Source organism: Hypanus sabinus, chromosome 19, assembly GCF_030144855.1.
Source record: "Hypanus sabinus isolate sHypSab1 chromosome 19, sHypSab1.hap1, whole genome shotgun sequence".
NCBI classification, from domain to species: domain Eukaryota; kingdom Metazoa; phylum Chordata; class Chondrichthyes; order Myliobatiformes; family Dasyatidae; genus Hypanus; species Hypanus sabinus.
The window spans coordinates 54,236,894-54,249,923 of NC_082724.1; positions in this window are offsets into that span (position 1 = coordinate 54,236,894).

Sequence of the window (13,030 nt, forward strand, 5' to 3'; positions counted from 1 at the left end):
CCCATCCTCCCGTAACACCACAGTGAGACTGGCCCGTCCTCCGGTAACAACACGGTGAGTCTGACCCGTCCTCCGGTAACACCACAGTGAGTCTGACCCGTCCTCCGGTAACAACACGGTGAGTCTGACCCGTCCTCCGGTAACAACACAGTGAGTCTGACCCGTCCTCCTGTAACAACACAGTGAGTCTGACCCGTCCTCCGGTAACAACACGGTGAGTCTGACCCGTCCTCCGGTAACAACACAGTGAGTCTGATCCGTCCTCCGGTAACACCACAGTGAGCCTGACCCGTCCTCCGGTAACAACACAGTGAGTCTGACCCGTCCTCCGGTAACAACACAGTGAGTCTGACCCGTCCTCCGGTAACACCACAGTGAGTCTGACTCGCCCTCCGGTAACACCACAGTGAGTCTGACTCGCCCTCCGGTAACTCCACGGTGAGTCTGACCCGTCCTCCGGTAACACCACAGTGAGTCAGACCCGTCCTCCCGTAACACCACAGTGAGACTGGCCCGTCCTCCGGTAAAATCACAGTGAGTCTGACCCGTCCTCCCGTAACAAAACGGTGAGTCTGACTCGTCCTCCGGTAACACCACGGTGAGTCTGACCAGTCCACCGGTAACACCACAGTGAGTCTGACCCGTCCTCCGGTAACAACACGGTGAGTCTGACCCATCCTCCGGTAACAACACAGTGAGTCTGACCCGTCCTCCCGTAACACCACAGTGAGACTGGCCCGTCCTCCGGTAAAATCACAGTGAGTCTGACCCGTCCTCCGGTAACACCACAGTGATTCTGACCCGTCCTCCGGTAACAACACAGTGAGTCTGACCCGTCCTCCAGTAACACCACAGTGAGTCTGACTCGCCCTCCGGTAACAACACAGTGAGTCTGACCCGTCCTCCGGTAACGCCACAGTGAGTCTGACCCGTCCTCCGGTAACGCCACAGTGAGTCTGACCCGTCCTCCGGTAACACCACGGTGAGTCTGACCCGTCCTCCGGTAACAACACAGTGAGTCTGACCCATCCTCCCGTAACACCATGGTGAGTCTGACCCGTCCTCCGGTAACACCACAGTGAGGCTGACCCATCCTCCCGTAACACCACAGTGAGACTGGCCCGTCCTCCGGTAACAACACGGTGAGTCTGACCCGTCCTCCGGTAACACCACAGTGAGTCTGACCCATCCTCCCGTAACACCACAGTGAGTCTGACCCGTCCTCCGGTAACACCACAGCGAGGCTGACCCATCCTCCCGTAACACCACAGTGAGACTGGCCCGTCCTCCGGTAACAACACGGTGAGTCTGACCCGTCCTCCGGTAACACCACAGTGAGTCTGACCCGTCCTCCAGTAACACCACAGTGAGTCTGACCCGTCCTCCAATAACAACACGGTGAGTCTGACCCGTCCTCCGGTAACAACACAGTGAGTCTGACCCGTCCTCCGGTAACACCACAGTGAGCCTGACCCATCCTCCGGTAACAACACAGTGAGTCTGACCCGTCCTCCGGTAACAACACAGTGAGTCTGACCCGTCCTCCCGTAACACCACAGTGAGTCTGACTCGCCTTCCGGTAACACCACAGTGAGTCTGACCCGTCCTCCGGTAACACCACAGTGAGTCTGACTCGCCCTCCGGTAACACCACGGTGAGTCTGACCGGTCCTCCGGTAACAACACAGTGAGTCTAACCCGTCCTCCGGTAACACCACGGTGAGTCTGACCTGTCCTCCGGTAACACCACAGTGAGACAGAACCGTCCTCCGGTAACACCACGGTGAGTCTGACCAGTCCTCTGGTAACAACACAGTGAGACTTACCCGTCCTCCGGTAACAACACGGTGAGTCTGACCCGTCCTCCGGTAACACCACAGTGAGTCTGCCCGTCCTCCCGTAACAAAATGGTGAGTCTGACCCGTCCTCCGGTAACACCACGGTGAGTCTGACCCGTCCTCCGGTAACACCACAGTGAGTCTGACGCGTCCTCCGGTAACACCACAGTGAGTCTGACCCGTCCTCCAGTAACAAAACGGTGAGTCTGATCCGTCCTCCGGTAACACCACGGTGAGTCTGACCTGTCCTCCGGTAACACCACGGTGAGTCTGACCCGTCCTCCGGTAACACCACAGTGAGTCTGACCCGTCCTCCGGTAACACCACGGTGAGTCTGACCCGTCCTCCGGTAACACCACAGTGAGTCTGACCCGTCCTCCGGTAACACCACAGTGAGCCTGACCCGTCCTCCGGTAACACCACAGTGAGTCTGACCCGTCCTCCGGTAACAACACTGTGAGTCTGACCCGTCCTCCGGTAACACCACAGTGAGTCTGACCCATCCTCTGGTAACACCACGGTGAGTCTGACCCGTCCTCCGGTAACAACACAGTGTGTCTGACCCGACTTCCGGTAACACCACGGTGAGTCTGACCCGTCCTCCGGTAACACCACAGTGAGTCTGACCCGTCCTCCGGTAACAACGCAGTGAGTCTGACCCGTCCTCTGGTAACACCATGGTGAGTCTGACCCGTCCTCCGGTAACAACACAGTGAGTCTGACCCGTCCTCCGGTAACACCACGGTGAGACTGGCCCGTCCTCAGGTAACACCACAGTGAGACTGACCCGTCCTCCGGTAACACCACGGTGAGTCTGACCCGTCCTCCGGTAACACCACGGTGAGTCTGACCGGTCCTCCGGTAACAACACAGTGAGACTTACCCGTCCTCCGGTAACAACACAGTGAGTCTGACCCGTCCTCAGGTAACACCACAGTGAGTCTGACCCGTCCTCCGGTAACACCACGGTGAGACTGGCCCGTCCTCAGGTAACACCACAGTGAGACTGACCCGTCCTCCGGTAACAACACAGTGAGTCTGACCCATCCTCCGGTAACAACACAGTGAGTCTGACCCGTCCTCAGGTAACACCACAGTGAGTCTGACCCGTCCTCCGGTAACATCACAGTGAATCTGACCCATCCTCCGGTAACACCACTGTGAGCCTGACCCGTGCTCCGGTAACACCACAGTGAGTTTGACCCGTCCTCCGATAACAACACAGTGAGACTGACCCGTCCTCCGGTAACACCACGGTGAGTCTGACCCGTCCTTCGGTAACACGACAGTGAGCCTGACCCGTCCTCCGGTAACACCACCGTGAGTCTGACCCGTCCTCCGATAACAACACGGTGAGTCTGACCCATCCACCGGTAACAACACGGTGAGTCTGACCCATCCGCCGGTAACAACACAGTGATTCTGACCCGTCCTCCGGTAACAACACAGTGAGCCTGACCCGTCCTCCGGTAACAACACCGTGAGTCTGACCCGTCCTCCGATAACAACACAGTGAGTCTGACCCGTCGTCCCGTAACACCACGGTGAGTCTAACCCGTCCTCCGGTAACAACACAGTGAGTTTGACCCGTCCTCCGGTACCATCACAGTGAGTCTGACCCGTCGTCCCGTAACACCACGGTGAGTCTGACCCGTCCTCCGGTAACAACACGGTGAGTCTGACCCATCCTCCCATGACACCACAGTGAGACTGACCCGTCCTCCGGTAACAACAGGGTGAGTCTGACCCGTCCTCCGGTAACACCACAGTGAGTCTGACCCGTCCTCCCGTAACAAAACGGTGAGTCTGACCCGTCCTCCGGTAACACCACGGTGAGTCTGACCCGTCCTCCTGTAACAAAACGGTGAGTCTGACCCGTCCTCCGGTAACACCACGGTGAGTCTGACCCGTCCTCTGGTAACACCACAGTGAGTCTGACCCGTCCTCCCGTAACAAAACGGTGAGTCTGACCCGTCCTCCGGTAACACCACGGTGAGTCTGACCTGTCCTCCGGTAACACCACAGTGAGACAGAACCGTCCTCCGGTAACACCACGGTGAGTCTGACCCGTCCTCTGGTAACAACACAGTGAGACTTACCCGTCCTCCGGTAACAACACGGTGAGTCTGACCCGTCCTCCGGTAACACCACAGTGAGTCTGCCCGTCCTCCCGTAACAAAACGGTGAGTCTGACCCGTCCTCCGGTAACACCACAGTGAGTCTGACGCGTCCTCCGGTAACACCACAGTGAGTCTGACCCGTCCTCCAGTAACAAAACGGTGAGTCTGACCCGTCCTCCGGTAACACCACGGTGAGTCTGACCTGTCCTCCGGTAACACCACGGTGAGTCTGACCCGTCCTCCGGTAAAACCACAGTGAGTCTGACCCGTCCTCCGGTAACACCACGGTGAGTCTGACCCGTCCTCCGGTAACACCACAGTGAGTCTGACCCGTCCTCCGGTAACACCACAGTGAGCCTGACCCGTCCTCCGGTAACACCACAGTGAGTCTGACCCGTCCTCTGGTAACAACACAGTGAGTCTGACCCGTCCTCCGGTAACACCACAGTGAGTCTGACCCATCCTCTGGTAACACCACAGTGAGTCTGACCCCTCCTCCGGTAACACCACGGTGAGTCTGACCCGTCCTCCGGTAACACCACGGTGAGTCTGACCCGTCCTCCGGTAACACCACAGTGAGTCTGACCCGTCCTCCGGTAACAACACAGTGAGTCTGACCCGTCCTCCCGTAACACCACAGTGAGTCTGACCCGTCGTCCGGTAACAACACAGTGAGTCTGACCCGTCCTCCGGTAACATCACAGTGAGTCTGACCCGTCGTCCCGTAACACCACGGTGAGTCTAACCCGTCCTCCGGTAACAACACAGTGAGTTTGACCCGTCCTCCGGTACCATCACAGTGAGTCTGACCCGTCGTCCCGTAACACCACGGTGAGTCTGACCCGTCCTCCGGTAACAACACGGTGAGTCTGACCCATCCTCCCATGACACCACAGTGAGACTGACCCGTCCTCCGGTAACAACAGGGTGAGTCTGACCCGTCCTCCGGTAACACCACAGTGAGTCTGACCCGTCCTCCCGTAACAAAACGGTGAGTCTGACCCGTCCTCCGGTAACACCACGGTGAGTCTGACCCGTCCTCCGGTAACACCACGGTGAGTCTGACCCGTCCTCTGGTAACACCACAGTGAGTCTGACCCGTCCTCCCGTAACAAAACGGTGAGTCTGACCCGTCCTCCGGTAACACCACAGTGAGTCTGACCCGTCCTCCGGTAACACCACCGTGAGTCTGACATGTCCTCCTGTAACAACACAGTGAGTTTGACCCGTCCTCCCGTAACACCACAGTGAGACTGGCCCGTCCTCTGGTAACACCACAGTGAGTCTGACCCGTCCTCCGGTAACAACACGGTGAGTCTGACCCATCCACCGGTAACAACACGGTAAGTCTGACCCGTCCTCCGCTAACACCACAGTGAGACTGGCCCGTCCTCCCGTAACACCACAGTGACTCTGACCCGTCCTCTGGTAACGCCACAGTGAGTCTGACCCATCCTCCGGTAACACCACGGTGAGTCTGACCCGTCCTCCGGTAACACCACGGTGAGTCTGACCCGTCCTCCGGTAACACCACGGTGAGTCTGACCCGTCCTCCGGTAACACCACAGTGAGTCTGACCCGTCCTCCCGTAACAAAACGGTGAGTCTGACCCGTCCTCCGGTAACACCACGCTGAGTCTGACCCGTCCTCCCGTAACACCACAGTGAGACTGGCCCGTCCTCCGGTAAAATCACAGTGAGTCTGACCCGTCCTCCGGTAACAACACAGTGAGTGTGACCCGACCTCCGGTAACACCACAGTGAGTCTGACCCGTCCTCCTGTAACACCACAGTGAGTCTGACCCGTCCTCCGGTAACATCACAGTGAATCTGACCCATCCTCCGGTAACACCACTGTGAGCCTGACCCGTGCTCCGGTAACACCACAGTGAGTCTGACCCGTCCTCCGGTAACAACACAGTGGGACTTACCCGTCCTCCGGTAACACCACGGTGAGTCTGACCCGTCCTCCGGTAACACTACAGTGAGGCTGACCCATCCTCCCGTAACACCACAGTGAGGCTGGCCCGTCATCTGGTAACAACAGGGTGAGTCTGACCCATCCTCCGGTAACAACACGGTGGGTCTGACCCATCCTCCGGTAACAACACAGTGAGTCTGACCCGTCCTCCGGTAACACCACAGTGAGTCTGGCCCGTCCTCCCGTAACAATACGGTGAGTCTGACCCGTCCTCCAGAAACAACATGGTGAGTCTGACTGGTCCTCCGGTAACACCACAGTGAGTCTGACCAGTCCTCCTGTAACACCACAGTGAGTCTGACCAGTCCTCCGGTAACACCACGGTGAGTCTGACCCGTCCTCCGGTAACACCACAGTGAGTCTGACCCGTCCTCCGGTAACAACACAGTGAGTCTGACCCGTCCTCTGGTAACACCACAGTGAGTCTGACCCGTCCTCCTGTAACAACATGGTGAGTCTGACCCGTACTCCGGTAACACCACGGTGAGACTGACCCGTCCTCCGGTAACACCACGGTGAGTCTGACCCATCCTCCGGTAACACCACAGTGAGTCTGACCCGTCCTCCGGTAACACCACAGTGAGTCTGACCCGTCCTCCGGTAACATCACAGTGAGTCTGACCCATCCTCCGGTAACACCACGGTGAGACTGACCCGTCCTCCGGTAACACCACGGTGAGTCTGACCCGTCCTCCGGTAACACCACGGTGAGACTGACCCGTCCTCCAGTAACAACACGGTGAGTCTGACCCGTCCTCCGGTAACAACACGGTGCGTCTGACCCGTCCTCCGGTAACACCACAGTGAGTCTGACCCATCCTCCGGTAACACCACAGTGAGTCTGACCCGTCCTCCGGTAACACCACGGAGAGTCTGACTCGTCCTCCGGTAACACCACGGTGAGTCTAACACGTCCTCCGGTAACACCACGGTGGGACTGATCGGTCCTCCGGTAACACCACGGTGAGTCTGACCCGTCCTCCGGTAACACCACGTTGGACTGACCCATCCTCCAGTAACAACACGGTGAGTCTGACCCGTCCTCCGGTAACAACACGGTGCGTCTGACCCGTCCTCCGGTAACACCACGGTGAGTCTGACCCGTCCTCCGGTAACACCAATGAGAGTCTGACTCGTCATCCGGTAACACCACAGTGAGTCTGACCCGTCCTCCGGTAAATCCACAGTGAGTCTGACCCGTCCTCCAGTAACACCACAGTGTGTCTGACCAGTCCTCCGGTAACACCACAGTGAGTCTGACCCGTCGTCCCGTAACACCACAGTGAGACTGGACCGTCCTCCGGTAACAACACAGTGAGTCTGACCCGTCCTCCCGTAACAATACGGGGAGTCTGACCCGTCCTCCAGAAACAACATGGTGAGTCTGACATGTCCTCCTGTAACAACACAGTGGTGCTACCGGAGGACGGGTAAGTCTCACTGTGTTGTTACCGGAGGACTGGTCAGACTCACCGTGGTGTTACCGGAGGACGGGTCAGTCTCACTGTGGTGTTACCGGAGGACGGGTCAGATTCACCGTATTGTTACGGGAGGACGGGTCGGACTCACTGTGGTGTTACCGGAGGACGGGTCAGACTCACTGTGTTGTTACCGGAGGACTGGTCAGACTCACCGTGGTGTTACCGGAGGACGGGTCAGTCTCACTGTGGTGTTACCGGAGGACGGGTCAGTCTCACTGTGGTGTTACCGGAGGACGGGTCAGACTCACTGTGGTGTTACCGGAGGACGGGTAAGTCTCACTGTGTTGTTACCGGAGGACGGGTCAGACTCACCGTGGTGTTACCGGAGGACGGGTCAGACTCACCGTGGTGTTACCGGAGGAGGGGTCAGACTCACTGTGGTGTTACCAGAGGATGGGTCAGACTCACTGTGGTGTTACCGGAGGACGGGTCAGACTCACTGTGTTGTTACCAGAGGACGGGTCAGACTCACTGTGGTGTTACCGGAGGACGGGTCAGGCTCACTGTGGTGTTACCGGAGGACGGGTCAGACTCACTGTGGTGTTACCGGAGGACGGGTCAGACTCACCGTGGTGTTACCGGAGGACGGGTCAGACTCACTGTGGTTTTACCGGAGGACGGGTCAGACTCACCGTGGTGTTACCGGAGGACAGGTCAGACTCACCGTGGTGTTACCGGAGGACGGGTCAGACTCACCGTTTTGTTACTGGAGGACGGGTCAGACTCACTGTGGTGTTACCGGAGGACGCATCAGACTCACTGTGGTGTTACCGGAGGACGGGTCAGACTCACCGTTTTGTTACGGGAGGACGGGCAGACTCACTGTGGTGTTACCGGAGGACGGGTCAGACTCACCGTGTTGTTACCGGAGGACGGGTAAGTCTCACTGTGTTGTTACCAGAGGACGGGTCAGACTCACCGTGGTGTTACCGGAGGACGGTTCTGTCTCACTGTGGTGTTACCGGAGGACAGGTCAGACTCACCGTGGTGTTACCGGAGGACGGGTTAGACTCACTGTGTTGTTACCGGAGGACGGGTCAGACTCACCGTGGTGTTACCGGAGGGCGAGTCAGACTCACTGTGGTGTTACCGGAGGGCGAGTCAGACTCACTGTGGTGTTACCGGAGGACGGGTCAGACTCACTGTGGTGTTAACGGAAGGCGAGTCAGACTCACTGTGGTGTTACGGGAGGACGGGTCAGACTCACTGTGTTGTTACCGGAGGACGGGTCAGACTCACTGTGTTGTTACCGGAGGACGGGTCAGGCTCACTGTGGTGTTACCGGAGGACGGGTCAGACTCACTGTGTTGTTACCGGAGGACGGGTCAGACTCACCGTGTTGTTACCGGAGGACGGGTCAGACTGGAGGACGGGTCAGACTCACCGTGGTGTTACCGGAGGACGGGTCAGGCTCACTGTGGTGTTACCGGAGGACGGGTCAGACTCACTGTGTTGTTACCGGAGGACGGGTCAGACTCACTGTGGTGTTACCGGAGGATGGGTCAGACTCACTGTGTTGTTACCAGAGGACGGGTCAGACTCACCGTGTTGTTACCGGAGGACGAGTCAGGCTCACTGTGGTGTTACCGGAGGACGGGTCAGACTCACCGTGTTGTTACCGGAGGACGGGCCAGTCTCACTGTGGTGTTACGGGACGACGGGTCAGACTCACTGTGTTGTTACGGGAGAATGGGTCAAACTCACTGTGTTGTTACCGGAGGACGGGTCAGTCTCACCGTGGTGTTACCGGAGGACGGGTCAGACTCACCGTGGTGTTACCGGAGGACGGGTCAGTCTCACCGTGGTGTTACCGGAGGATGGGTCAGACTCACTGTGATGTTACCGGAGGACGGGTCAGACTCACTGTGGTGTTACCGGAGGACGGGTCAGACTCACTGTGGTGTTACCGGAGGATGGGTCAGACTCACCGTGGTGTTACCGGAGGACGGGTCAGTCTCACCGTGGTGTTACCGGAGTACGGGTCAGACTCACCATGTTGTTACAGGAGGACGGGTCAGACTCACTGTGGTGTTACCAGAGGACGGGTCAGACTCACTGTGTTGTTACCGGAGGACGGGTCAGACTCACTGTGGTGTTACCGGAGGATGGGTCAGACTCACCGTGGTGTTACCGGAGGACGGGTCAGTCTCACCGTGGTGTTACCGGAGGACTGGTCAGACTCACCATGTTGTTACCGGAGGACGGGTCAGACTCACTGTGGTGTTACCAGAGGACGGGTCAGACTCACTGTGGTGTTACCGGAGGACGGGTCAGACTCCCCGTGGTGTTACCGGAGGACGGGTCAGACTCACTGTGGTGTTACCGGAGGACGGGACAGACTCACTGTGGTGTTACGGGAGGACGGGTCAGACTCACTGTGTTGTTACCGGAGGACGGGTCAGACTCACTGTGGTGTTACCGGAGGACGGGTCAGACTCACCGTTTTGTTACTGGTGGACGGGTCAGGCTCACCGTGGTGTTACCGGAGGACGGGTCAGACTCACTGTGTTGTTACCGGAGGACGGGTCAGACTAACTGTGTTGTTACCGGAGGACGGGTCAGACTCACCGTGTTGTTACTGGTGGACGGGTCAGGCTCACCGTGGTGTTACCGGAGGATGGGTCAGAGTCACTGTGGTGTTACCGGAGGACGAGTAAGTCTCACTGTATTGTTACCGGAGGACGGGTCAGACTCACCGTGTTGTTACCAGAGGATGGGTCAGACTCACTGTGTTGTTACCGGAGGACGGGTCAGACTCACTGTGTTGTTACCGGAGGACGGGTCAGACTCACCGTGGTGTTACCGGAGGACGGGTCAGACTCACTGTGGTGTTACCGGAGGACGGGTCAGACTCACTGTGGTGTTACCGGAGGACGGCCAGTCTCACTGTGGTGTTATGGGAGGATGGGTCAGACTCACTGTGTTGTTACCGGAGGACGGGCCAGTCTCACTGTGGTGTTACGGGACGACGGGTCAGACTCACTGTGTTGTTACGGGAGAATGGGTCAGACTCACCGTGGTGTTACCGGTGGACGGGTCAGACTCACCGTGGTGTTACTGGAGGACGGGTCAGACTCACTGTGTTGTTACCGGAGGACGGGTCAGACTCACCGTGGTGTTACTGGAGGACGGGTCAGACTCACCGTGTTGTTACGGGAGGACGGGTCAGACTCACTGTGGTGTTACCGGAGGACGGGTCAGACTCACTGTGTTGTTACCGGAGGACGGGTCAGACTCACCGTGGTGTTACCGGAGGACGGGTCAGACTCACCGTTTTGTTACGGGAGGACGGGTCAGACTCACTGTGGTGTTACCGGAGGACGGGTAAGTCTCACTGTGTTGTTACCGGAGGACGGGTCAGACTCACCGTGTTGTTACCGGAGGACGGGTAAGTCTCACTGTGTTGTTACCGGAGGACGGGTCAGGCTCACTGTGGTGTTACCGGAGGACGGGTCAGACTCACTGTGTTGTTACCGGAGGACGGGTAAGTCTCACTGTGTTGTTACCGGAGTACGGGTCAGACTCACTGTGGTGTTACCGGAGGACGGGTCAGACTCACTGTGTTGTTACCGGAGGACGGGTCAGACTCACTGTGGTGTTACCGGAGGATGGGTCAGCCTCACTGTGGTGTTACTGGAGGACGGGTCAGACTCACCGTTTTGTTAGGGGAGGACGGGTCAGACTCACTGTGGTGTTACCGGAGGACGGGTCAGACTCATCGTGTTGTTACCGGAGGACGGGTCAGGCTCACTGTGGTGTTACTGGAGGACGGGTCAGACTCACTGTGTTGTTACCGGAGGACGGGTCAGACTGGAGGACGGGTCAGACTCACCGTGGTGTTACCGGAGGACGGGTCAGGCTCACTGTGGTGTTACCGGAGGACGGGTCAGACTCACTGTGTTGTTACCGGAGGACGGGTCAGACTCACTGTGGTGTTACCGGAGGATGGGTCAGACTCACTGTGTTGTTACCAGAGGACGGGTCAGACTCACCGTGTTGTTACCGGAGGACGAGTCAGGCTCACTGTGGTGTTACCGGAGGACGGGTCAGACTCACCGTGTTGTTACCGGAGGACGGGCCAGTCTCACTGTGGTGTTACGGGACGACGGGTCAGACTCACTGTGTTGTTACGGGAGAATGGGTCAAACTCACTGTGTTGTTACCGGAGGACGGGTCAGACTCCCTGTGGTGTTACCGGAGGATGGGTCAGACTCACTGTGTTGTTACCGGAGGACGGGTCAGACTCACCGTGGTGTTACCCGAGGACGGGTCAGAATCACCATGTTGTTACCTGAGGACGGGTCAGACTGACTGTGATGTTACCGGAGGATGGGTCAGACTCACCGTGTTGTTACCGGGGGATGGGTCAGACTCACCGTCGTGTTAGCGGAGGAGGGGTCAGACTCACTGTGTTGTTACGGGAGGACGGGTCAGACTCACTGTGGTGTTACCGGAGGACGGGTAAGTCTCACTGTGTTGTTACGGGAGGACGGGTCAGACTCACTGTGGTGTTACGGGAGGACGGGTCAGACTCACTGTGTTGTTACCGGAGGACGGGTCAGACTCACTGTGATGTTACCGGAGGACGGGTCAGACTCACCGTGGTGTTACCGGAGGACGGGTAAGTCTCACTGTGTTGTTACCGGAGGACGGGTCAGACTCACTGTGTTGTTACGGGAGGACGGGTCAGACTCACTGTGGTGTTACCGGAGGACGGGTAAGTCTCACTGTGTTGTTACCGGAGGACGGGTCAGACTCACTGTGTTGTTACCGGAGGATGGGTCAGACTCACTGTGATGTTACCGGAGGACGGGTCAGACTCACTGTGGTGTTACCGGAGGATGGGTCAGACTCACTGTGTTGTTACGGGAGGACGGGTCAGACTCACTGTGTTGTTACCGGAGGACGGGTCAGACTCACTGTGGTGTTACCGGAGGACGGGTCAGACTCACTGTGGTGTTACCGGAGGACGGGTCAGACTCACTGTGATGTTACCGGAGGACGGGTCAGACTCACTGTGGTGTTACCGGAGGACGGGTCAGACTCACTGTGGTGTTACCGGAGGACGGGTCAGACTCACTGTGTTGTTACCGGAGGATGGGTCAGACTCACTGTGTTGTTACGGGAGGACGGGTCAGACTCACTGTGTTGTTACGGGAGGATGGGTCAGACTCACTGTGTTGTTACCGGAGGACGGGTCAGACTCACCGTGTTGTTACCGGAGGACGGGCCAGTCTCACTGTGGTGTTACGGGACGACGGGTCAGACTCACTGTGTTGTTACCGCAGGATGGGTCAGACTCACCGTGGTGTTACCGGTGGACGGGTCAGACTCACCGTGTTGTTACCGGTGGACGGGTCAGACTCACTGTGTTGTTACCGCAGGATGGGTCAGACTCACCGTGTTGTTACCGGAGGACTTGTCAGACTCACCGTGGTGTTACCGGAGGACGGGTCAGACTCACCGTGTTGTTACCGGAGGACTTGTCAGACTCACCGTGGTGTTATCGGAGGACGGGTCAGACTCACCGTGGTGTTACCAGAGGATGGGTCAGACTCACCGTGGTGTTACCGGAGGACAGGTCAGACTCACTGTGGTGTTACCAGAGGATG